Raw genomic sequence first — 24,041 nt, 5'->3', positions numbered from 1 at the left:
CCTTATTTTGCTGAATCTTTTCCATACCAGTCAGATGCTATCTCCATAGGAGATGACAAAGTTGAGCAACAGAGAGGTTAAGTTATTTGCTCCAAGTCACCAAGGTAGTAAGTAGGGCAGCCAGAATTTGAATCCAAGTTTCTTGACTTCAAGTGGCTTGCCATGCTAATGATGCAGTGGCCTTAAAGGGTCATATTTTTATTTGGTGCAGGAGACTGTCTCAGTTCCAGAAGACAAACAATCCATCATGTTGTGGCTGCATTGAAGGTTTCTCAGTGAAGGGCAGTGACTCCAGGATGGTTTTGTAGAACTCTCCCCTTATTGCTACAGACAGCTTAGCTGTGACACCCTGAATTCAGTGGGTGCCTGATCTGCATACTGCCCAGGAACTTGGGGGTGTCTTTACAGGCATGTGGGACTTCGACCCATGGGAAGGATGGAGAGAACATTCAGAGAGGCACAGAGACCGATTCCTCACACCAGGACCAAGAGGCCCCTGAAAGATGCACCCTTGCCCCTTGGTGAATGCCCCTTGACCTCATTATTGTAGGTGGGGATCACTGGGTTGCATGGAATGCAGTCTGTGTGAGCCAGCTCATGCACTGGGGGGTTGGGCAGACAGCAGTTATTGGAGCAGTACAGAGTTCTTAAGTGGTAAGTGAGGCCAGGCAGCTCATGGGGACCAGATCCGGTAGGCCATCACAGAGTCAGGCAGCTTGTCTCTCTCTGTCTTGAGTCTCCCTTCTCTCTTGGGCTAGGTGGTCTTGGCCCTTTGCCTGTCTCTGAGCCTCTGTGCTGTTTTCCTCTCTGCAGGCAGGACTCCTCTGCTCCGCACACCCTTCTCCTCCAGCCTTTTTGCTTGGTTTGCTGTAGGGTCAACATGACTCTGCTGCTGCTGCTGCTAAGTCACTTCAGTTGTGTCCGACTCTGTGCGACCCCATGGACAGCAGCCCACCAGGCTCCCCCGTCCCTGGGATTCTCCAGGCAAGAATACTGGAGTGGGTTGCCATTTCCTTCTCCACAACATAACTCTACACAACCCCAAATGCCCATCACTGTCTAACTTGGTCTAAATTCTTGAGAGAAAAAAAATCTGATTGGTCACTGATTAGCCGGTGAACTTGAACTTGATGTCTTTAGGTCAGGTATCTTATCTATTTCCTGTCCATTCAGAAGAGAACAAGTGGTACAGACATGATCACTTGGGGCTGCCCCTTCAGCCAGGGATGTGGGCAGGGCAGGTACACCTGAACATGTCTGCTGTGGACCAGGGCAAGCTGAAGCCACTTGTCTCACTCAGACCTCAGGCAGAGGGCACAACCAGGGCCAGTTTCCTGTGGTCTGGTTTTCTCCAAGTGGGCAGTTGCCTTCCGAAGGCTCTGAGCAGCGGAGGGCCCCAAGACCACAGTTCACTGGGTTTGTCTCTGGGTTCACGTCGTGAGCCCTTGAGGTAGGGAGGGCACGGTGAGAGCCACGTGTCCACACTAGTCAGGGCCCTTCCAGCATGTAAGGCCAGAGTGGGAAGCCTGCGGCCGGACGAGGGCCTGCACTGACGGCCAGCCCCACAGTCTTGGGCTTCCAGCCTCCAGAGACGTGAGGAATGGGTTTCTGGGGTTTATCAGCCACCCAGTTTGTGCTATTTGGTCACAGTAGCACGAATAGACTCGGACCCTGTTCATGTCTGGAAGCTCTGCTGGCCCAGCTGGCTGCACGAAGCCATGTTTACCCTGCCCACCTTGTCTTCCCTGTTCCTGTGGACCTCTCCAAGTAAGGGTCATGTCTTCACAGAACAAACAAGCTGTGTGTGTGTGTGTGTGTGTGTGTGTGAGAGAGAGAGAGAGAGGGAGGGAGGGAAAGGATTAGACATCAAGGACGGCCTTAACATCAGGGCTATAATGAGCTAAGTGACCAGGTGACTGTTCCTAACTGGCTGTCACAACAGCCAGCCAGCTCCTACCGCATCTGTACAGGACTCCTGCTTGCCTGAAGGAGGTGAGGCGCAATCAGGCAGGGCTGGAAACAGGGGGCAGGCCCCCCCCGCCCCACGCCACGGCTGTCATCCAGGAGGCTTGACACCCAGTAGGGACTTAACGGCTTGGCCAGCTTTCTGGAAGGGGTGAAGGCCCTTCTCCCTTGGTCTGACTGCCTCCATCAGTGCAGAGAGGAGGAGCTTCGGATTGGGAGTCTCTAACTCTGGGGCCATTATAACTGACTTCTTTATGTTGTCACGGGCCCAGAAGCCGTCAGGGAGAGGACAGAGGACTGATGAAAGAATGGTCCTGTTTTGGATGAGCCGGGAGAATGAAAGCGTACCTTGTGGTCTGTGTTGGCCGAGAAAATGAGACCTGGCCCTGTCAGCGCTGACCTGGCAGAAGTGTGTGCTTTGATGTCATGGAAGGAGCATGAATATAAGAGTTGGAGGCTTGGAGCCAAGTTCTGAAAAGATAGTGGCTGATAATAGCATAGTGCTTATTGGGAACTGGGTATTTTCTAAGCACTTTTATGTGTTTTAAATTCATTTGAGGTTCACAACAACATAATGGAATAGATACATCCTTGTCTGTTTTGTGGTTGATAAAACTGAGGCATGGAAGGCTAAGTGACTTGCCCAAGGTCACATGACCTGTTAGCAGCTGCTCAGACCATCACGAGTTGTGCAAGTCTGCCGCTTGATCTGGGGCAGGCCGCTGGCCTCTTCCCGCGGAGGGGCTGGCATGGCAGCGCCCTGCCTGCTGTCGTCGGCTGTGTTTTGACCCTGAAGTCTGGCCTTGGGACTCTGCAGGGTTGTGAGATGGCGAGGGGTGGAGCTTTTCTTCCCAGGGACAAAGGAGCTGTCCAGATGATGTCATCACCGAGCTGTGCAAGCCAGCCTTCCCTGGTTGATCACACTAGTCATTAATCCCCATGTAAAGCGCAGCTCAGGACCAGGCTCCACACTCCCTAGTCACATGCCTGATAAACGATTCTGTTGGAAGAGGTTTGAAGGGCATCTGTGGAGAGTGGTTCTCAGCAAGATTCTTTGAGACCTTTTTACACATTCCCATCCATTCTGAGGCTGCCCTGGGACTGAGAAACGAGACTGCTTGCAGCGTTGGGAAGCCAGCTCTGAAGGCCTTTGGCCTGGAGTCAGAGGATGCTGTGCAGTCTTCCAGGAAATCAGGGAGGGAGCGCCTGGGAGAGCACCTTAGTCTGTCTCTTCAACTGCACTTGGGTCCAGATGGGAGAAGGGAGTATTCCAGGTTGGCCAGCATTAGTCCTTGTGTGGGGCCTCTCAGAACCATGCGTGGCCTTTCTCCTTGCCCAGCTAATAATATATGGAACACTAGCGCGTTGCATGCATTGTCTCTTATCTAATCACACCGACCCCAGGAGAGGAGTGCTATTAAGCCAATTTTACAGATGAGGAAATTGAGGTCAAACTAGCAGAAGCAGAATTTGGCCCCAAATGCTTCCTTATTATTCCTTCTTTTAGTATTAAGATCCTTTATATTTTCCAGAGCACTTTCTCTTTCATGCACAGGCTGTCTGGTGGCCATAATTTCTGAATCAACAATCTGGATGGTCAATCCAATATCAGATAGCCCAAGTTCACATCCCAGCTCCACCATTTACTAACTGTGGCCTTGAGCGAGGCAAACAGTTGTTGAAGCCTCAGTTTCTATTGTAAATTGAGGGTAATAATGTCTAAATCACAGAGCACTTTTTAGGATGAAATGAGACAGCCCTTGGGAGGCACTTATGATTCCAAATATGTAAGTGGTAGCCACTAAATTATTATTATTGATTAGAAATGCCAGTATTTGATACTGAGTCTTGTCCTGGAAATCTAGAATTAAGTTTGTTGTGACCATATGCTAAAGCTTTTGGCCAATTTCTAAAGAAGGAATGGCTATTATGATTTATTTTTTTAAGTCTGTGATAGGCTGAATAAAGGACCTCCTCAAATGTCTACATCCTAAATCCAGACTCTGTGAATGTGTTAACATATATGGCAAGAGAAACTTCGCAGAAGTGATTAAATTAAGGATCTTGAGATGGGGAGATTATCTAGATTATCTGGGTGGACCCAAGGCCAGAACAGGGTCTTTATAAGAAGGAAACAGGAAGGACAGAGTTAGAGAAGCAGATATGACAATGGAAGCAAAGTTCAGAGAGAGAGAGAGATTTGAAGATGATTTGCTGCTAGCTCTGAAGGTGAAGAACAGGGCCATGAGCCAAGGAATGTGGGTGCCTCTAGAAGCTTGGGAAAGGCCAGGAAACAGATTCTCCTCTGGGGCCTCCACAAGGAATGAAGCCCAGTCTGGACCTGTGACCTGTAGAACCGTAAGGTGATAAACTGGTATTGTTTTAAGCCACTAAGTTTGTGGTAATTTGTTAGGCCACAGTAGGAAATCAGTATAAGACCCTTACCAAAAAGTCTGAATCCAGGTGATACCACAGCAGAAAGATCATTTAGGAGACTTGGTTGGGTCTAGCTTATACTTCTTTTGCCAAGTCTTACTGTAACTTTGTTTGAAATAGACTATTTGACTTTCACTGGGATCCTGAGTGTCAATGAATAAATGATATTCTAGTTTTTCCGAATAAATGATAGTTCAGTTTTTCTACACACAAAAAAATTACAGGATCCTTATTTAATGTCTTCCATTCAGAATGCACAGGTAATGATAAGCACCTCCTCCACAGCCCAGGCTCTGTGCAAGGTACTTCCACCTAAACGCATTTCTACAGGCAGTGTGATGAGTGCGTTTGGAGAGTGTGGGCTTTGGTGTATGCGAGCAGGAATACCAGTCTTACTGCTCATGAGCAGTGGGACCTCAGGCCAGTCACCTGACCTCTCTGAGCCTTAGTTAACAAACTTGTTAAGTAGGGTTCAACACACAAGAAATACTTGACATGGGCCCAGCACTCAGTAGATCCTGACCCAATTAATGTTGCTGCTTACTTCTCTCAGACTTGGATCTCCACCTCACTCCCCCAGAAGAGCCCTCTTGTCTGGTGAATGCTGACACTTCTCCTGAAGAGAGGTGGCCTGGCCCATGGACAGAGTTAGTGCCAGGCAGTGGGGAAGAACTCACTTGTAGCCAGAACTTTCCAGAGGTGGAACCAGCTCCTTGTTACCTTCCTTGTTTTCAGAGGGACCCAGGTGTCATCACTTTCTGTCCCACAGGGGCCTGGGAGGGACATTGGCTCAGTCCAGATTGTGAAGATGTGGACTTTGGGTGTCATCCCCTCATGAGGTCACATATACAGTCACAGAGCCCACTGTTGGGACTGAAGGAAACAAAAAGACACGCATCTTGGAGTCTTGAACTCATGTTTCCTTACTGGTCTTTGCTATCTGTAGTGCTCCATACTTCTCGAGGTTACAGGCTTCATCGTGGTATTGGCACAAAGACATATATCGATCAATGGAACAAAATTGAGAACCCAGAAGTAAACTCACACACCTGTGTTCAGTTAATCTACAACAAAGGAGGCAAGACTATATAATGAAGAAAAGACAGTCTTCTCAGCACGTGGTGTTGGGAAAGCTGGACAGCTGGACATGTAAGTCAACGCAAGTAGAACACGCCCTCATACCACATAGAGAAATGTGGCTCAGAATGGCTTAAAGGCCTAAATACAAGACAATACCATAAAACTCCTGGGCTTCTCTCGTAACTCAGTTGGTAAAGAATCTGACTGCAATGCAGGAGACCCGGGTTCGAGCACTGGGTCGTGAAGATCCGCTGGAGAAGGAAATAGCAACCCACTCCAGTATTATTGCCTAGAGAATCTCATGGACAGAGGAGCCTGGCAGGCTACAGTCAATGTGGTTGCAAGAGTCGGACGTGACTTAGTGACTAAACCACCACCACCATAAAACTCCTAGAAGAGAACATAAGCAAAACATTTTCAGACAGGAATTGTAGCAGTATTTTCTTAGGTCAATCTTCCAAGCAAAAAAATAAAAATAAAAGCAAAAATAAACAAATGGGACCTAATCAGACTTAAAAGCTTTTGCACAGCAAAGGACACAATTAACAAAAAATGATGTAAATGACAAGGGGTTAATATCCAAGGTATACAAATAGCTCAGACAACTCAATATTTAAAAAACTGAACAGCCCAATCAAAATAATGGGGAGAAGACCTAAATAGACATTTCAACAAAGAAGACATACAGATGGCCAAACAGGCACATGAAAAGATGCTCAACATCAGTAATTATTTGAGAAATGCAAACCCAAACCACAAGAGGCATCTACCTTATCTTGATCAAAATAGTCACCATAAAAAAGTCTACAAATTAATAAATGTGGGAGGGGCTTCCCCGGCAGTCCAGTGGTTAAGACCTCATGGCTTCCATTGCATGGGGCATGGACCCCATCCTTGGTTGGGGAATCAAGATCCTAAATGCTAAATGGGGCACAACCAACCAAAAAAAGAAAAAGAAATGCTGGAGAGGGTATGGAGGAAACAACCCTCCTATACTGTTGGTGGGAATGTAAATTGGTGCAGACACTATGGAAAACAGTATGGAAGTTCTTTAAAAAACTAAAAATAGAGCTACATATGATCCAGCAATCCTACTGCTGAGTATATACCCATAAAAGATGAAAACTTTAATTTGAAAAAAAGAAAAATCCATGAACCCCAGTGCTCATCACACTACTTAAAATAGTCAAAACACGAAAACAACCTAAGTGTCCATCAACAGATGAAAGGATAAAGAAGATGTGTGTGTATACACACACACAATGTGATATTACTCAGCTATAAAAAGGAATGAAATATTGCCCTTTACAGCAACCTGGATGGACCTAGAGAATATGCTAAGTGAAGTAAGTCAGAGAAAGACAAATATATGTCACTTATATGTGGAATCTAAAAAATACTACAAATGAACCTATATACAAAATGGAAAGAGGCTTACAGACATAGAAAACAAGCTTATGGTTACCAAAGGTGGGGAGAGATCAATTAGGAGTATGGGATTAACAGATACAAATGCCTATAAACAAAATAGATAACCAATAAAGATTTACTATATAGCACAGGGAACTGTATTCAATATCTTATAGTAACCTATAATGGAAAATAATCTGAAAAATATATAGCTGAATCACTTTGTTGTACACCTGAAACTAACACAATATTGTGAATCAACCATACTTCAATAAAAAGAATACAGGCTGCATCTTTTGACTGGCAATCACACTGCATTGCATTTTGTTTTGGATTGGTGGGTGAAAACAATATTTTGGTAAATGTACACATTAAAATTTCCTCCTCCCCACCCCCTCACCGCTTTTAAAATTCTGGCCCTGGCAATTCTTTATTTTTCACTCAGAGCTTCAAGAAATGGAATTAGCCTAACTTGAACTTAACTTCATGAAGACTTTGCCTCCAGCCAGTATCTGAAAAAGAAGGAAAAAATACAAAAATTACCCAAATCTGCCATATTTGAATAGAGTCTTCCTCCTTTGAAGCCCTATCCCATTCATTATCTCCTGTAATGCTTTCAACAGCCCTCTGAGGGAGGTATTCTTATCCTGCTGCTCCAGTGTTCAACGGGGGTGAACAGGTGAGGGCACGGGGCATGCAGACCATACCACCGTGCCCACAGGTTTGTTCCCTTACTGCCAGCATCAGTTCTGGTTGGTAATGGCCCGTGCTGCACTGAGGTTTACTTGTTTGAATAGTACCCCTGATTTTCCCCACTTCACAGGTGAAAACTCAGATAGGTGAAGGATGTAAGCCAGGCCGCACAGGCTGAACCTGGGGCCCCTGACTCGGAGAACCCGTGAGCTTTTCCTGCTTCCCAAGCTGCCCCTCTTTATGGCAGGTTAAATCATACCAGCTTTAAAGACCCCATTACAATACCTTGGTTTCTTTCTTTTTACCACCATGGAAGCGGCAGTAAAAATATTAAAACCAATTGCCGTCATCTTTCAGACCGCTGCGTTTATGAGACGTAGCCTTCAAATGAATGAAAATAATCGCAAACTCCCTCCCCGTTCCATTCTATGGGGACATTTCAGATTTATACAATATTTCTGAAAGCTCTTATAATAGGGCATATGCACTTAGGGCATTAATGAAGTCGGCTCAGTGCTGGCTGGTCTCATTTCATGGAGCTAATTGTTAAGTGTTTTGCATACTTACAATTGAACTAAATTATTCCAAGCTAGCTGGTTTCAGGAAGTGTTAATTATATTTCAGTAAAGGAAAATCAAGGCTAAAGAATCATCCACTTAGAGCTTATCTATTTATGAACATCTCATTCTGGAGATCTCAAACATATATTTTAACACCATGTGAATATTGAGATTAATATTTCTTCACCAAAGAAAGCTTTATTCCTCCCTTGAATAGGCCCCTTCTCCCCCCATTCCATCCTTCTAGCTTTATTCAGCAGTCTAGTCTGAAAGTTGAAAGAGGCCTTCTTTTGTATTTCTGGCGCCTTGAATCTTTAAGTTGGGTGCCAAGAGCAGCATTAGCTCCATTCATTTTGAGACTGACTGGCCTTCTATAAATGATATTAATTAATTTAGGGGTCCTGCACAGGCCGTTTCGGACCAAGTGCTCCCTTGCTCCTGGGATTCTTTCTCGAGTAAGTCGTTTGGACGGGAATTTTCTCCTGGGACATGGGTTGGAGAGGGTGAGTGGCCCAGCGTTGTCACTCAGTACAGCAGGGGTGGGGATGAAGAGCTGGAGAGAAGGTCTGAGGGGGTCTACAGCGCCAGCATTGTGCTTTCACACTGCTCTTTCTACCCACTGGATCAGAAGGACTGAATGGATGCCTAACAAGAAGCTCTCTCAGTTTCTCTTGCATCTGTTGCTCAGTTTCTTTTCTCCTTGTTCTTAACTTTTTGTTCATTCACTCATGCATGCATTCACTTGCTCATTCAGCGCACACATATAGAGCTACGGAAGGCCCATCACTCAAGAGCAGTGGACCAGGGGCTGGGCGTGGAGAGCTGAGGATGGCAGAGCCCCTGCCTTCAGGAGTGCTCATAATAGGTGAATAGACCAGAGCCTCCTGGAGGGCTTGTTGAAACACAGAGGACCGGGCCCCACCCCATAGTTTTTGATTGAGCAGGTCTAAGGGGAGCTGATAACTGGCGTATCTAACAGGTCCCCAGGTGATGCTGATGCTCTGGTCCAGAAATTACCCTCTGAGAACCACTGCAGGAGACTCATGGGATATAGGAGGGTACGTCCTGAGGCCATCTTAATTTGTGTGTGTAGAACTCTGGTATAACTCTTTTTGGCTGGTAGATGTGAGTGGCATTTTTTCATGAATAAAGACTTTTTCCTTTAAAAAAATTACTTTATCTTATAAATAACAGAAAATAACCAATATGTGTTGAGAAATGAGTGTCAAATGTCTAGTTGGGCTTCTGAAACAGCTGCACAGCTCCTCCTGCATGCTAGCCTTCCAAAAGGAGGTTCAAACACTCACTTGTGCAAAATGACAAACACTGCTTTGTGGAGGCCTCCAAGGATGCTTGCATATATGTGGGACCTTGAGAGGGGTTAATATTGAAATAGTAATGGTATGGACAGCATCTCCACAGGTCCAGGTCTATCGAAAGCTTATGTAGGCCTGGGCTTGGGATCTGGGCACTGAAGAGGACATGGGTAAGCTGGAGAAAGAAGAACAGGGTCAGGGCAGGACACAGGAAGCAGGTGAGGGGACAGTGCACTTGGGGCTTGAGGGATGGATAGGAGTTTACTAGCACTGGAGTGAGCGCAGGGCAGAGAACCGCTTTGGGCTGAGGGAACAGTCTTTGCAAGGCACAGAGGTGAGAAAGGCAAGGCTTGTTCAAAGAATGTTGTGCAGGCACTGCTGTGTAGAAGCAGGAGAAGAGTGGAAGATGAAGCAGGATTACAAAAACTGACTGTTAGGCTGAAAAGCTAGACTTTGTCCTGAAATACAGATGAGAGAGGGTCACTTGGTGTTTTATAGTCGGGAGAGTGACTCAAGACTGCTGTGGAGAGGGCTTAGAAAAGAAGCCTGGCAGGACTGAGAGACCAGCTGGCAGGTAGAGTTAAGGCACATAAAAGCTTCAGTCCCTCAGCTGTAGTAGCCACGTTTCCAGGACTACTTTGGCACACGAAGCTAGTGGCTACCATTGGCCAGTGCCTATAGAACATCTCTGTGGAATGTTCTATCAGACAGTGCTAGTCTGGACAGGAAGCCTGATGTCTGGGTAGTTACATCTCCTTGGGTCCGTGGACTCCTCCCCGCAGGGAGAGAGGGTGTGATGGAGGAGGGCCAGAGTGGAGCCATCTCAAAGTGCCAGTTCCCAAGTTCAAGGGTAGCACTTGGGTGGAGTGGAAGCCATGCCCAGAGGTTGCTAGCAGAGTATAAACAATGGGAGTGGCTGGAGAGGGATGGTCAGGGGTCAGAGGAAAGATGATTCAAGCTCAGTCCTAGAGGCCAAGAAGGACAGTTTCAAGAAGTGAAAGCCATCGGTGAGCCTAGGAAGACCAGGGATGTTCAGGAGACTCCACCTCAGCCAGTCAGTCCCTTTCTCCTGGAAATCTGAGTTGAGACACATTAACTGCAAGTGACTGAGCCCATTAACTGCAAGAGCTGAGTTGGAAGGTCATTAGCTTGGGGGACAGAGTGAAGACTGCCATGTTTGGGAGGCTGCAAGGAAGATGGTGTGCCGGAGGAGGAGAAGCCAGTCTGTGGAGGGAGAGGAGAAGAGCAGCTGTGTAGAGAGAAAGGGAGCGGCCCCTCCCTGGAAGGAACAGGCTGAGAGTCTGGCTCTGAGCCCCTGCCACTTCCCAGGAGATCCTGTCCCCGCTCTGCGCCTTCACAGCAAGACTGCCTCCACTCCTAACCAACCGAGTTTCACTGGGTTTCTCTTTCTTACAACCCAGCCGTCTCTAAGCGTGTCCTACCGCCTAGCCCAGGAAGTGACACACACCATGTGCCATCAAAGCCTTTGCCTTCATTTATAAATTTATTTTTAAAATTGGAGTTTAATTTCCTTCTTTCTTTCTTTATTTTTTTGGTCATACATTGATATGAATCAGCCATAGATTTACACATAAACAGAAAAAGAGACACAGAAATACAGAACAGACTTTTGAACTCTGTGGGAGAATGTGAGGGTGGGATAGTTCAAAAGAACAGCATGTATACTATCTATGGTGAAACAGATCACCAGCCCAGGTGGGATGCATGAGACAAGTGCTCGGGCCTGGTGCACTGGAAAGACCCAGAGGAATCGGGTGGAGAGGGAGGTGGGAGGGGGGATCGGGATGGGGAATACGTGAAAATACGTGGAGTTTAATTTCTTTACAATGTTTTGTTACAATTTCTGCTGTACAATGACAGATGAATGGTTAAAGATGTGGTACATATATACAATGGAACATGATTCAGCCATGAAAAGGAATGAAATTAGGTCATTTGTAGAGATGTGGATGGACCTAAAGTCTGATATACAGAGTGAAGTGGGTCAGAAAGAGGAAAACAGATATATTAATGTGCATATATGGGCTCTTGAAAGATGGTACTGATGAACTTATTTGGAAGGCGGGAATAGAGATGCAATCAAAGCTTTTAACGAGTTGAATCAGTGTGAGATTTGAACCATGGACCACATGAGAGATTCAGAGGCAAAGAGGAGGCCACAGGTTGCCTCTTCATCCTTCCTCCCACCCCTTTGAATGCAGATGGAGATACTGTGGGCAACTAACTGAAAGATGGCCTCTTCTTCCTCACCCCTTTGGCACCTGGGATGTGGTGCCTGCTCCTTCCTTCTTCCAGAAACTACACCTATGGTTGGCGCTGCTTCTGATGTCTTTCCTTGCATCACCACACTCTTGCATCAATTCAGGTGGTGGTTTAGAGCCAATTAAAATGTGTAAGCCACAGGTAGTGAGTGAAATCCCTAGGATTAATTTGCTCAGTGGAGTATTAATCTGTGTAATGTCACAGGTGCTCCTTCAGCAAACGCGGCAAGATGGAGACAGAGGTACATCCCCTCCCGTGTTTTACTGTAAATGCTCTAATTGGCCCCACTGGGCTGGGGTCGGGGCTGGGGTGTGGCTCCACCTCCTCTGAGCCCCGTGAAAGGGCAGAGTCAGCTGTTTGGGCCCCCAATTGAGCTGCCAAGCATCCAGGCCCCCTCCTCTGTACCAGCTGGCCCCCACACCCTCACTCTGTGCCACCTATCCACGCTGCCCCTGGGCAAGGCAAGAGAAGGAGCTTAACGGGCTGATCCTAGCAGCCCCCAGGACTTGCCACTTTGCAAGCTTTGTAATTAGAATCCTTCTCAATTAGGAGGTGGAGTGAATTAACATCCAAGTTAACAATATGACCACGCCCATCTGTCTGACCAGCTACCTTGCCTTTAGGACAGCCAAGAGCAGGAGAGGCGTTTCTGTTGCTTAGGTGGCAGAATCAGGGCTGCATGGTTGGCCAGATGTGAACCTGTCCAGTAAGCTTAGGCGCCACGGTTCAAGACATCTGGCTTCTAAGGAAATGTCTTCCCTCGCCAGAGCTCGGCTCGCGAGAACCTAGTCTCAAGGGCACTCAGTTTCCTCCTGGAGAGCCTAAACTTCACTGCAGTGAACGTAGCTGGTGACCTTGGTGTCCAGAGGGGCTTAGGTGGCTTGTCCAGAGACAGTGGCAGGATAGTGGGAAGCCATTCAACACAATGGCCAAGAGTTCTGGCTTTGGAGCCAGACAGATCTGGATTCAAGTCCAGCTTCTGTGCTTAGCAGTTGGATGCCCTTAGGCAGATAACCTAACCTCGCTGGGCTTATTTTCTTAATACCAGAATGTGTATCACAGTATCTGCCTTACAGAGTCACATGATGTGTAGGAAGTGTTTAGCACAGAGCTTGTACATAGTCAACTCTCTTAAAATAGGCAGTTTTTATTATTATCGTTAATAGTGATAATGGAATAAAATGCCCTCAGGTGCCCTGAGGTCACTATGCTTTCCTATCCTTTGTCCTCCTTCTGCCTCCCCTGTTTTGTTATGACAAAGACCTGCCATGTCTTCCTCGACCTGTGCGTCGTGATAGTGAGGCAGGATAGTGCATTGACAGCTCTGAAGAGGACATAATTGGTGCTTAAGCATAGAGATGATTATGGCCAATAAGCTAAGCTGAAGCCCCAGAACCCTCCAGGGCTGGCCAGCTTGTCTGATGACATGGGGACAGAAGTTCCTCTCAGCTTCAGAGGATTCTGGTGTTGGGGTGAACATTGCCAAGTTCACTGTCGCCTGCAACAGAAATGGACTCTGGCTGGTATAAGTAGGAGAGAACTTTCTTGACAGTATGGTGTCTCAGAGAAAGCTGGGAAACCAGGGTGAGGGAGGTGGGGTACAGAGCTGTGCTGCCTCTGACCTCACTGTGTCTGGGGTCCCCCACAGACACCCTGGGGACACAGGAGCTGCCTCACCTCTGGCATCTGTTCTGCCCTGACCCTGCCTCTCTGTGCCTCTTGCACATCCTGAGTATCTGATCCACTCTTCCTGGGTGACATGGATTTCAGGTGCACAGATGAGTAGGAGAATGTTAAATGCTTGTCAGGTCTGCCTTGGTTTCTGAATTGGGAGGAGGGCTGTGCCTCCCCAAGAGTCACACGGGTGTTTATTACATAGTAAGAACACCAATGGGGCAGCCATTGGTGTATGTCGATGGAAAATGCTAGAGGTCTTCAAAGTCCCCATCCCGTGGACCATGATGCCGCTGAAACCTTACCTGGCACATTTCCAGCATATTTCTGCATTGACAGCTGCTTCTCTCCTCCTGTCCTGTAGAGAAAGGGGCTTAGACTCCTGGAAGTCCGGGCCCAGATCTTCAGATGACAGGATGCTTGGGAGCTCTGGGAGTGGAGGTGGGGAAGTAGGGAATCGGTGATGACTGGATCTTTACCTTTCTTCAAGGCAGCTGGTCAACCAGTTCAGGCCATGAGCAGAGTCTCTGGAGCAGCAGTGAGTCAGAGCCCAGGTTGCAGGGTGGCAGGAGAACCGGCGGTGCAGCCATGGTGGGGGGCTGCCATGCTGCACTTCTGGGGACACACCAGATACGACACCCCTCCTCACCAGGCCCCACTCCGTATGATGTACGTGGGGAGGAGACTGGCTGAAAAGGCCCTTGTCCTGCCTTGACAGCATCGTTCGTGTCCCAGGGCTTCACCCCCATTCCCTGCAGTGGCTGACCACCATGCTCCAGGGGAATGAATGGTAGCTTCCTGTCACCAAATGATAAGGCATCTTCATGATAAATTCTGGTTGTTCCCACAAAACTGTTTAAACAGTGAAACACCAATTAAAAAAAAAAAAGCCAATCTTATCCACAGCACAAAAAATTAGCATTGCTCTGTTAAAACCCTGGGTGAGTGGAGGGTTGGGTGTGGGGTCAGAATTCACACAGCCTCCCCTGTGTCACCTGAAACAGCACCATGTCCTCTTAGGACAGTGGTTCTTAAAGTGTGGTCAGCAGCTTCAACGGTGCCTGGAAATGTTAAAAACGGCTTCTCAGACCCCATGCCAGATTCACTGAATCAGAAACTCTGGGAGTGGGGCCCAGTACTCTTGTAACAAGCCCTTCAGGGGACACTGGTATTTGAGAACTGCTGCCTTAGGTTTTGAGGAAGTATATTCTCCTTCCCGAAGGCCCTCAGTTTTCCCTATCAGTAAGGTGAAGAATTTGGTTGGGGACTTCCCTGTGGTCCCGTGGCTAAGACTTTATGCTCCTATGGTTTTCATTCCAATCCCAAAGAAAGGCAGTGCCAAAGAATGCTCAAACTACCACAAAATGCACTCATCTCACATGCTAGCAAAGTAATGCTCAACATTCTCCAAGCCAGGCTTCAGCAATATGTGAACCGTGAACTTCCAGATGTTCAAGCTGGTTTTAGAAAAGGCAGAGGAACCAGAGATCAAATTGCCAGCATCTGCTGGATCATCGAAAAAGCAAGAGAATTCCAGAAAAATATCTATTTCTGCTTTATTGACTATGCCAAAGCCTTTGACTGTGTGGATCACAATAAACTGCGGAAAGTTCTGAAAGAGATGGAAGTACCAGACCACCTGATCTTCCTCTTGAGAAATCTGTATGGGGGTCAGGAAGCAACAGTTAGAACTGGACATGGAACAACAGACTGGTTCCAAATAGGAAAAGGACTACATCAAGGCTGTATATTGTCTCCCTGCTTATTTAACTTACATGCAGAGTACATCATGAGAAACACTGGGCTGGATGAAGTGCAAGCTGGAATCAAGATTGCCGGGAGAAATATCAAAAACCTCAGAAATGTAGATGACACCACCCTTATGGTAGAAATCGAAGAACTAAAGAGCCTCTTGATGAAAGTGAAAGAGGAGAATGAAAAAGTTGGCTTAAAGCTCAACATTCAGAAATCATGATCATGGCATCTGGTCCCATCACCTCATGGCAAATAGATAGGGAAACAGTGGAAACAGTAGCAGACTTAATTTTTTGGGGCTCCAAAATCATTGCGGACGGTGATTGCAGCCATGAAATTAAAAGACGCTTACTCCTTGGAAGGAAAGTTATGACTAACCTAGACAGCACATTAAAAAGCAAAGACATTACTTTGCCAACAAAGGTCCATCTAGTCAAGGCTATGGTTTTTCCAGTGGTCATGTATGGATGTGAGAGTTGGACTGTGAAGAAAGCTGAGCACCAAAGAATTGATGCTTTTGAACTGTGGTGTTGGAGAAGATTCTTGAGAGTCCCTTGGACTGCAAGGAGATCCAGCCAGTCCATCCTAAAGGAGATCAGTCCTGGGTGTTCATTGGAAGGACTAATGCTGAAGCTGAAACTCCAATACTTTGGCCACCTGATGTGAAGAGCTGACTCATTTGAAAAGACCCTGATGCTGGAAAAGATTGAGGGCAGGAGGAGAAGGGGACGACAGAGGATGAGATGGCTGGATGGCCTCACCGACTCAATGGACACGAGTTTCAGTAAACTCTGGCAGTTGGTGATGGACAGGGAGGCCTGGTGTGCTGCGGTTCATGGGATCACAAAGAGTCGGACATGACTGAGCGACTGAACTGAGCTGAACTGAATGCAGGGGCCCGGGTTTGTCCCCTGGTCAGGGAACTAGATTCTACATGCCACAACTGAAAGATCGTGCCACAACTGGGGCCAAGCTCAGCCAAATGAGTGCATAATTATTAAAAAAAATAATTTGGATGATTTTTTAAAGTGCAAATTCAAATAATTCCTGGAGTGGAAAAGCCTGGGTTTCTCTGTTATCAATCAGCTGAGGGTCATTGGGTAAGTCACAGAACCTGGGCATAGCTTTCTTATCCATCAAAGAAAAGGTATTTGATGGCTTAATGGAAGAGGCAGGACCTGGGGAATGGACTGGATACTTGACTTCTGCAGGTCAACTGTGGACCTGGCCTGTGCTGTGATGTGTTTATAGTGGGGGTTTCCTGCAGCTCTGATTTTTTTAAAAAAATTTATTTATTTTATTGAAGGATGATTACTTCACAGAATTTTGCTGTTTTCTGTCAAACCTCAACTTGAATCAGCCATAGGTATGCATATATCCCCTTCATTTTGAAACTCGCTCCCATCTCCCTCCCCTTCCCATCATTCAAGGTTGATACAGAGCTCCTGTTTGAGTTTCCTGAGCCATATAGCAAACTCCCCTTAGCTATCTATTTTACCTGTGGTAATGTAAGTTTCTATGTTACTCTTCCCATACATCTTCCCCTCTCCTCCACTCTCCCCATGTCCATGAATCTATTCTCTCTGTCTGTTTCTCCATTGTTGCCCTGTAAATAAATTCTTCAGTACTATATTTCTAGATTCTGTATATATGCCTTAGAATACAGTATTTCTCTTTCTCTTTCTGACTCACTTCACTCTGTATAATAGGCTCTAGGTTCACCCACCTTGTTAGAACTGACTCAAATGTGTTCCTTTTCATGACTGAGTAATATTCCATTGTATACACATACCACAACTTCTCTATCCATTCATCTGTCAATGGACATCTAGGTTGCTTCCATGTTCTAGCTATTGTAAATAGTGCTGCAGTGAACAATGGGATACATGTATCTCTTTTCAGTTTTTGTTTCCTCAGGGTATATGCCTAGGATGGGATTTCTGGGTCATATGGTGCTTTTATTCCTAGTTTTTTTTTTTTTTATTTCAACTACAGAGGGCAGGTCTTTATTCCCAATCCCGATCCCCCCTCCCACCTCCCTCTCCACCCGATTCCTCTGGGTCTTCCCAATGCACCAGGCCCGAGCACTTGTCTCATGCATCCCACCTGGGCTGGTGATCTGTTTCACCATAGATAGTATACATGCTGTTCTTTTGAACTATCCCACCCTCACATTCTCCCACAGAGTTCAAAAGTCTGTTCTGTATTTCTGTGTCTCTTTTTCTGTTTTGCATATAGGGTTATCGTTATCACCTTTCTAAATTCCATATATATGTGTTAGTATGCTGTAATGTTCTTTATCTTTCTGGCTTACTTCACTCTGTATAATGGGCTCCAGCTTCATCCATCTCATTAGGACTGGTTCAAATGAATTCTTTTTAATGGCTGAGTAATATTCCATGGTGTATATGTACCACAGCTTCCTTATCCATTCATCTGCTGATGGGCATCTAGGTTGCTTCCATGTCCTGGCTATTATAAACAGTGCTGCGATGAACATTGGGGTGCACGTGTCTCTTTCAGATCTGGTTTCCTCAGTGTGTATGCCCAGAAGTGGGATTGCTGGGTCATATGGCAGTTCTATTTCCAGTTTTTTAAGGAATCTTCATACTGTCTTCCACAGCAGCTGTATCAATTTATATTCCCACCAGCAGTGCAAGAGTGTTCCCTTTTCTCCACACCCTCCCCAGCATTTATTGTTTGTAGATTTTTTGATGAGGGCCATTCTGACCAGTGTGAGGTGATATCTCATTTTAGTTTTGGCTTGCATTTCTCTAATAATGAGTGATGTTGAGCACCTTTTCATGTGTTTGTTAGCCATCTGCATGTCTTCTTTGGAGAAATATCTGTTTAGGTCTTTTTCCCACTTTTTGATTGGGTTGTTTGTTTTTCTGGTATTGAGTTGTATGAGCTGCTTGTATATTTTGGAAATTAGTCCTTTGTCAGTTGTTTCATTTGCTATTATTTTCTCCTATTCTGAGGTGCAGCTCTGATTTTTAAAGTACCACATTGGCCAAAGTATTGGAGCTTCAGCTTCAGCATCAGTGCTTCCAATGAATATTCAGGACTGTAGAACTGCCTAAAATGAGTATAGGAACTAATAGGAAAACAGAGATTTTTTCTTTTTGCTGGAATGGTGATATTCTGCAGTTGGAGCTATAGAGACAGAGTAGGAAGACATATAAGGATTGTATGTTGGTGGATTCATGGACTAAAGCATCAGTTCATGCCTTCAGGAAAACAGAGACTAAGGAAAATAGGGTAAGATTGAGGCCAGAGGAATGGATAAGGCTTAAGGAGAGGATGAAACTCAGCAAGAATAAGGATTGAGATAAAGTTCAAAATTAGTTAAGTGCTCAGAGATGTAGTGAAGTATTGGAATAATAATCAGGGATGTGTGTCTACTATCTTGGTATTGATGTACTACTGTGATGAATTCATATCAAAATTGCTACCTCCAAACATTCATTAATTAGAATGTTCTTTTAGTCAAGAAATACCAGTGCTGAGGTAGAGGACCGTGTTGGGATCAGAGAGGATTTTCTGCCTAGAATCAAAGTTCAATATAAGTTTTCTGCGGGAAAAAGATACATCAGTTACCCAAGAAATCTGGCAAAAGAAACAATTTAGCATTTGTACTCAAGTCCAGGTGGTGCTAGTGGTAAAGAACCTGCCTAGCAATGCAGGAGACATAAGAGACACAGGTTCAATCCTTGGGTCAGGAAGATCCCCTGGAGGAGGGCACGTCAACCCACTTCAGTATTCTTGCCTGGAGAATTCCATGGACAGAGGGACCTGGCAGGCTACATCCATGGGGGTCACAAAGAATCAGACACGACTGAGAAATGAGGAGAATGGGCATGTACTGATTTGGGCTAATCAGTCAGATAGGGTAAGTGAAACAAACAAGGTAGAAAACTGTATATAATATGTTAAAATTTGTGTGAAGAAGATATAGACATGTTGGAATATATGTAAAATGTGTCTGGCTATAGGACGTGCCCCTGGACAGGGCATCTCAGGGACTCGTGTTGAAGGTGGGTGGGAGTGAGACTTACTGGTTACCATATCCCCTTTGGTACCATTTGAGTTTTTAAAGCATATACATGTACTACTCAGAAAATGAAAAAGTAACAGAAAGCAACAAAAACAGAGGACCACAGGCTACTCTGGCCCTCTGGTGGTCTGATCCTTGAGTCCTGGCAAGTCAAGGCTGCCCATCAGAGACGAGCAAGGCTCCCGTGGTGCGCCGAGAGAGAGGAGGCAGCCGGTGTTGGCCGAGTTCGCTGTTAACATGCTCACAGATGGCCCAGCTCCCCAGGCCTCTGTCTGCACCTTGCAGAGGAGGGGGAGGTGTGGAGGCCCAGAGGGCCCCCGCTCATAGGCTGTGCAGTGAGCTGAGCAGGGGAGCTCTGGAGGGCAGAGATGTGCTTGCCAGGCAGTCAGGACACCAGTCTCACCGTGGACTCCAGCTGGGTATGTCCCTGCCAGCTCCCAGGACCACAGAGGTGCTGGGGGCGTGAGGCTGTGCTGGAGCCCAGGGCTTTGCATTCCCAGCGCCCTCCTCCATATGTCTTCTGCACGCCTGTGACAGGGGAGTGTTGCTAACCCCTTTCTGCACATGAAGAATTGGAGGCTTGTTTGTTCCAAGGACCTGTCCAAGGTCACCTCACTGGTACATGGCTGAGCTGGGGTTGGAACTCAGTTTACTGGCTGCAAGTCCCATGCAGTGAATGGTGGGAAGAGGTTGCTGACGACTTGGGCAGGAAATGGGCATCACCCTCTTCTGGCCCAGGCTGAGAGAGCTCAGGGTCCCAGGTTTGAGAAGCAGGTTTGGTAAAGCAGACAATTCAGCAGCAGCTGCTGACCTTGAGGAACTCCCTTGAACTAGAACCACCACTGCTTCCTCATAGGGAAGCGGAAGGTGACTCTGGGGCCCTGTGAGAGGTTCTGCCATGGCCTAGTCCCATTTCCCTCTTCTCGTTGCCAAGTGCCAATCAGGCTAGATAAGTGGATAAAATGAACATCCTCTGCCTATTGGGGGGTCCTATTATTTCTCCAAATGCCGATCCTCCACAAAGATTCTCTGATCACTCCCAGGGCATTGGATCTCTTTATTCTCGCAGAACAGGTTCACACTCAGTTCCCTCCTCAGGGCAGGTGACCAGGATTGGGGTCCTTGAGATTGCCCACCCTATGTACAACTCTGGATTCACAGGAAGGTTTTGTGAAGGCTGAAAGGTGTCCTGCCCTCATCTCTCCTCTCCACCGACAGAAGTCATTTATGATGATGAATCTCACATGGCTAGGACAGAGGGTGTTTAGCAGTGAGTGACTCAGAGTTGGGGCTGGTTGTGAAGGCTGCAGGGAGATTTTCTCCTGGAGGCCCTCGGGAGGCCCTGCAGAGATGCTGAATTAATCTGTGTGGTCTCTGGCAGTGGTAAGGTGGGAAGCCTGGGGCTACGGGGAGAGCCTGGATGTGAACGACCAGACCATTCAGTGGGTCTGGGATGCGGGATAGGTCTGAATGAGGCAGTTGGGGAGGGACAGCCAGAGCTGGAATCAGCAGTTAGCGGGAAAGAGAATGAGGAGGAGGAGAAAGGAAGGGCAGGAGCGGACCTATATTGTCTGGTGGCTTCTGATGGGCCAGGCAGTGGGTAATACATAATTTCAGTAAAAAAAAAGGGTCAAAGGAAGTCTCAAAAACCCAAGGAGCACCCTTTTAAAAAGAAGGGGTGATGGCCAACTTCACAGGCTTCAGAGGAGGTTAGTCTGTGCAGGGCTCGGGGAGATGGCTGGCACGGGCAGTTAGGAGGCCAGTGCAGCCTGGATTGATGGCTCTCTGGGCATGATGGCGGAGAAGCTGGATGTCAGTGTGAGGTGGGCAGTGAGGCATCGCTTGTGGGTTGGGAATGGGCCCAGCACAGGCTCGCTGCATGATTGATTCTGCTGCTTGAACACAAATAGCTGGAAATGTAAACACTGCCCGATCCCGGCACAGCTCTTGGCATTGCTAATTAGCCCTGAGATTATTCCTTGCAAGGGAGCAACTACATCACACCTCAGTTACGGCTGAACTACCTGAGAGGGAGGCAGGTCTACTCATTGGCTGCCTCTGCCCCAGTTCTCCCTAAGAAATGCTCCAAACAGTCATCTGGCCCCTGCTTCCCGGTCCTGCCTTCTTCCCAAGGTGCCACTGCTTAGGTGTTATTACTTAGGAGAGGGACTAATTTGTGTCAGGGAAAAGTCACAGGGAGAGACCGTGGTGTAAATGTTAATCGTTTTTTTAACTCCGCATTATGTGATCCGTTAACATTAATATTTAATTTAATGCAGTCAAAAGATTAATGCTTGTGTTTATTTCTAAAAAAGGCAAGGATGCTTCAGGCTGCTTTTCAGCTTGGTTGAGCTTTGGGGGTAGAAAAAAAAAACCCACCCAGAACAGAAGAAATGTATTCATGCTGTAATAATACAAATACCCTCTCTCCCTCCCGTTCTCCCTCCTCAATTCCTAAAAATAAGCCACGGGGTTCTAATGGGGACACTGATTAAATATTCGGCTCTGTAATTTATGCCCAAGTGAATCCCAACAGGAACCAGGGGCTCTGGAAATCTGTTGTGAAATAATTATCCTGAATGACATTGTCGAGATGGTCTGCAAGGGTGCTGTCAATAATGCATTAGCCCAAATCTGTTTGAAATACAGCAAGGAAATTACACGATATTCATGGGAACCTGAAAGAATTATCAGTAAACAAATTTAATCAACTTGATGTTATGCATACCACTCAACCTCTTATTATCTGATCATCTAGGTTTAGAACACGCAGGGGAATTGAATGACGTGGAATGCAAGGCTGTGTGTGTGTGTGTGTGTGTGTGTGTGTGTGTACTTGGTGGAACCAGCCTCAGGTTTCTACATTTTTCCTCGGCTGCATTTCATTTGCATTTTTCTCTAGGGCTGATTGTTGGCTGTCAGCTCTCATCTCAGCCTGGCCCTTGAACACTCACTTTTTTCCCCCTGTGTCAGAGCCCTGCTTAGAAAATCAGCTTACTGTCCACCTGTCCTTCAGATACCTCTTACTCCCCTTCTACCTTCCAAAGGAGTGGTACTTGCCCCTACTTTTGGCTCAGAAGTAAAGAGGTAGGATGGAGAGGAAGTGAGTGCTGTTATCTGGGGGATACTTCCTGGCATAGCAGAAAAGAACCCTAAGTGAGGATCTGCCACTGATTTGCTGGGTGAACTTACCTCAGTCCCTTGCCATTGCCGGGCCTTAGTTTTCCCATCTGAAAAGTGGGTCTTGGGCTGAGTTTCTTGGTAGCAGCTCAGCAGAGTCTCATTTGATTGGCTTCTTTTTCGTGTCCTCTTGAAGCTGATGGGGACCCCAGAAGGAAGGGGCTTTCTCAAAATTACATGGGAAGTTGGAGGCAGAGTCAAGATGAGACCTTTCAGACCCACTTCTCCTGACCCCCCTGTCTCCTAAGCCAGAATGTTTTATCTTTGCCTGCATTACAATCCACGAGGAGCATTTCTGAGTCTTTATTTCCCATCTGAGCTCTCACTCATGGGTCAGGGACTTGGGTTGCCTCCTGGGATGTATATTCCTTTCTGTTTCCAAGTCTCAGCTTCCCTACCTATACAACAGAGCAGTTGGGTGAGGTGACTTTCAGAAGCCACTTATTTTAATTAAAAACATTGTGTATTTGGCTGTGTTGAGTCCTAGTTACAGTGCATGGGCTCTGTCATCGTGGCACATGAGCTTAGTTTCTCCAAGACACGTGGGATCTTAGTTCCCTGACCAGGGATTGGACCTGAGTCCCCTGCATTGCAAGGCAGGTTCTTAACCAGGGAACCTCCAGGAAAGTCCCAGGTGCTGCTTATTTTAAATTTGACATTCCTCATTGTCACCTACTTTCTAAGTTCCTCAGTTGTCTGTGGTTTCATGCTTTGAGGAAAAGGGTCTGATTTCCATATCCAGACTGTAACCCTCCTGTCTAACTTCTCTGTGAACTGAAAGTGCACTCTTGTTGAGCACGTGCTGTGGTCAGTGTCCAGGACCAGACCCTGGGTGCATGTGAGGGGGGCGATGCTCACTGAATCCTACTTTGTGATTGGCCCTGAGCATCGTATTGGTGTAACTTGATGGAAGTTGAGAAGTTCTACTTGGAGATTAAGTAAAAGCCAATTCATTCATTGACTTCTTTTTTGGGCACCTGCTGTGTGTCCATCCCTACACTTGGCATTGTGTAGGATAACAGTAACATATGAATATAGACTATGTACTAAGTACTGAACTAAACACTTTACATGTTTAAGAGCATGATGAATTGCCTGAGAATGGGCCATCACGAGGGCTTCCCTGGTGGCTCAGCAGTAAAGAATTAGCCTATAATGCAGAAGTGGGTTTGCTCCCTAGGTTGGGAAAATCCCCTGGAGGAGGGCATGGCAACTGAATCCAGTATTCTTGCCAGGAAAATCCCATGGACAGAGGAGCCTGGTGGACTACAGTCCATGGGATCACAAAGAGTTAGACACGAATGAAGTGACTGAGCATGCACGCATGGGCTGTCATGAAATAAGGTTAGGGGTAAGAGGCAGAAAACACCTGTATTATAAAGAACAGCCAAAGTAGAGCGGTACAGACCCCACTGTCCCCCCCCACCCCCAACCAGAAGCTACTGAATGGGCTCTTCTCCCTCCGCCCAGCACTGTAGCCTGGCCTCTGGGCCCCACATTGTCCCAGCCTATACAAACGGAAGTCTAGATCTGGTGCTGCTCAATATGGTAGCTGCTAGGCCCAGGTGGCCCTTCAGTCCAGATTGAAAAGTGCTATAAGTGTATACTACACACTGGATTGCAACAGTAAGT

General features: G+C 46.7%; 1 long non-coding RNA gene across 3 annotated transcripts in view; it reads left to right on the top strand.

Moving 5' to 3' along the window:
* The first annotated feature begins 7,108 nt into the window (after positions 1-7,108).
* Positions 7,109-24,041, top strand: part of LOC122446507 — a 173,050-nt gene continuing 156,117 nt past the window's right edge. For all 3 annotated transcript variants that reach the window (XR_006270885.1, XR_006270887.1, XR_006270886.1), the window contains exon 1: positions 7,109-8,599. This is a non-coding gene — a long non-coding RNA (uncharacterized LOC122446507). The remainder of the gene's footprint in view (positions 8,600-24,041) is intronic.

This window comes from Cervus canadensis, chromosome 8 (genome assembly GCF_019320065.1).
Source record: "Cervus canadensis isolate Bull #8, Minnesota chromosome 8, ASM1932006v1, whole genome shotgun sequence".
Lineage (NCBI taxonomy): Eukaryota > Metazoa > Chordata > Mammalia > Artiodactyla > Cervidae > Cervus > Cervus canadensis.
Note: the sequence above shows the minus strand (reverse complement) of the source record. Positions and strands in the feature narration are given on the sequence as shown.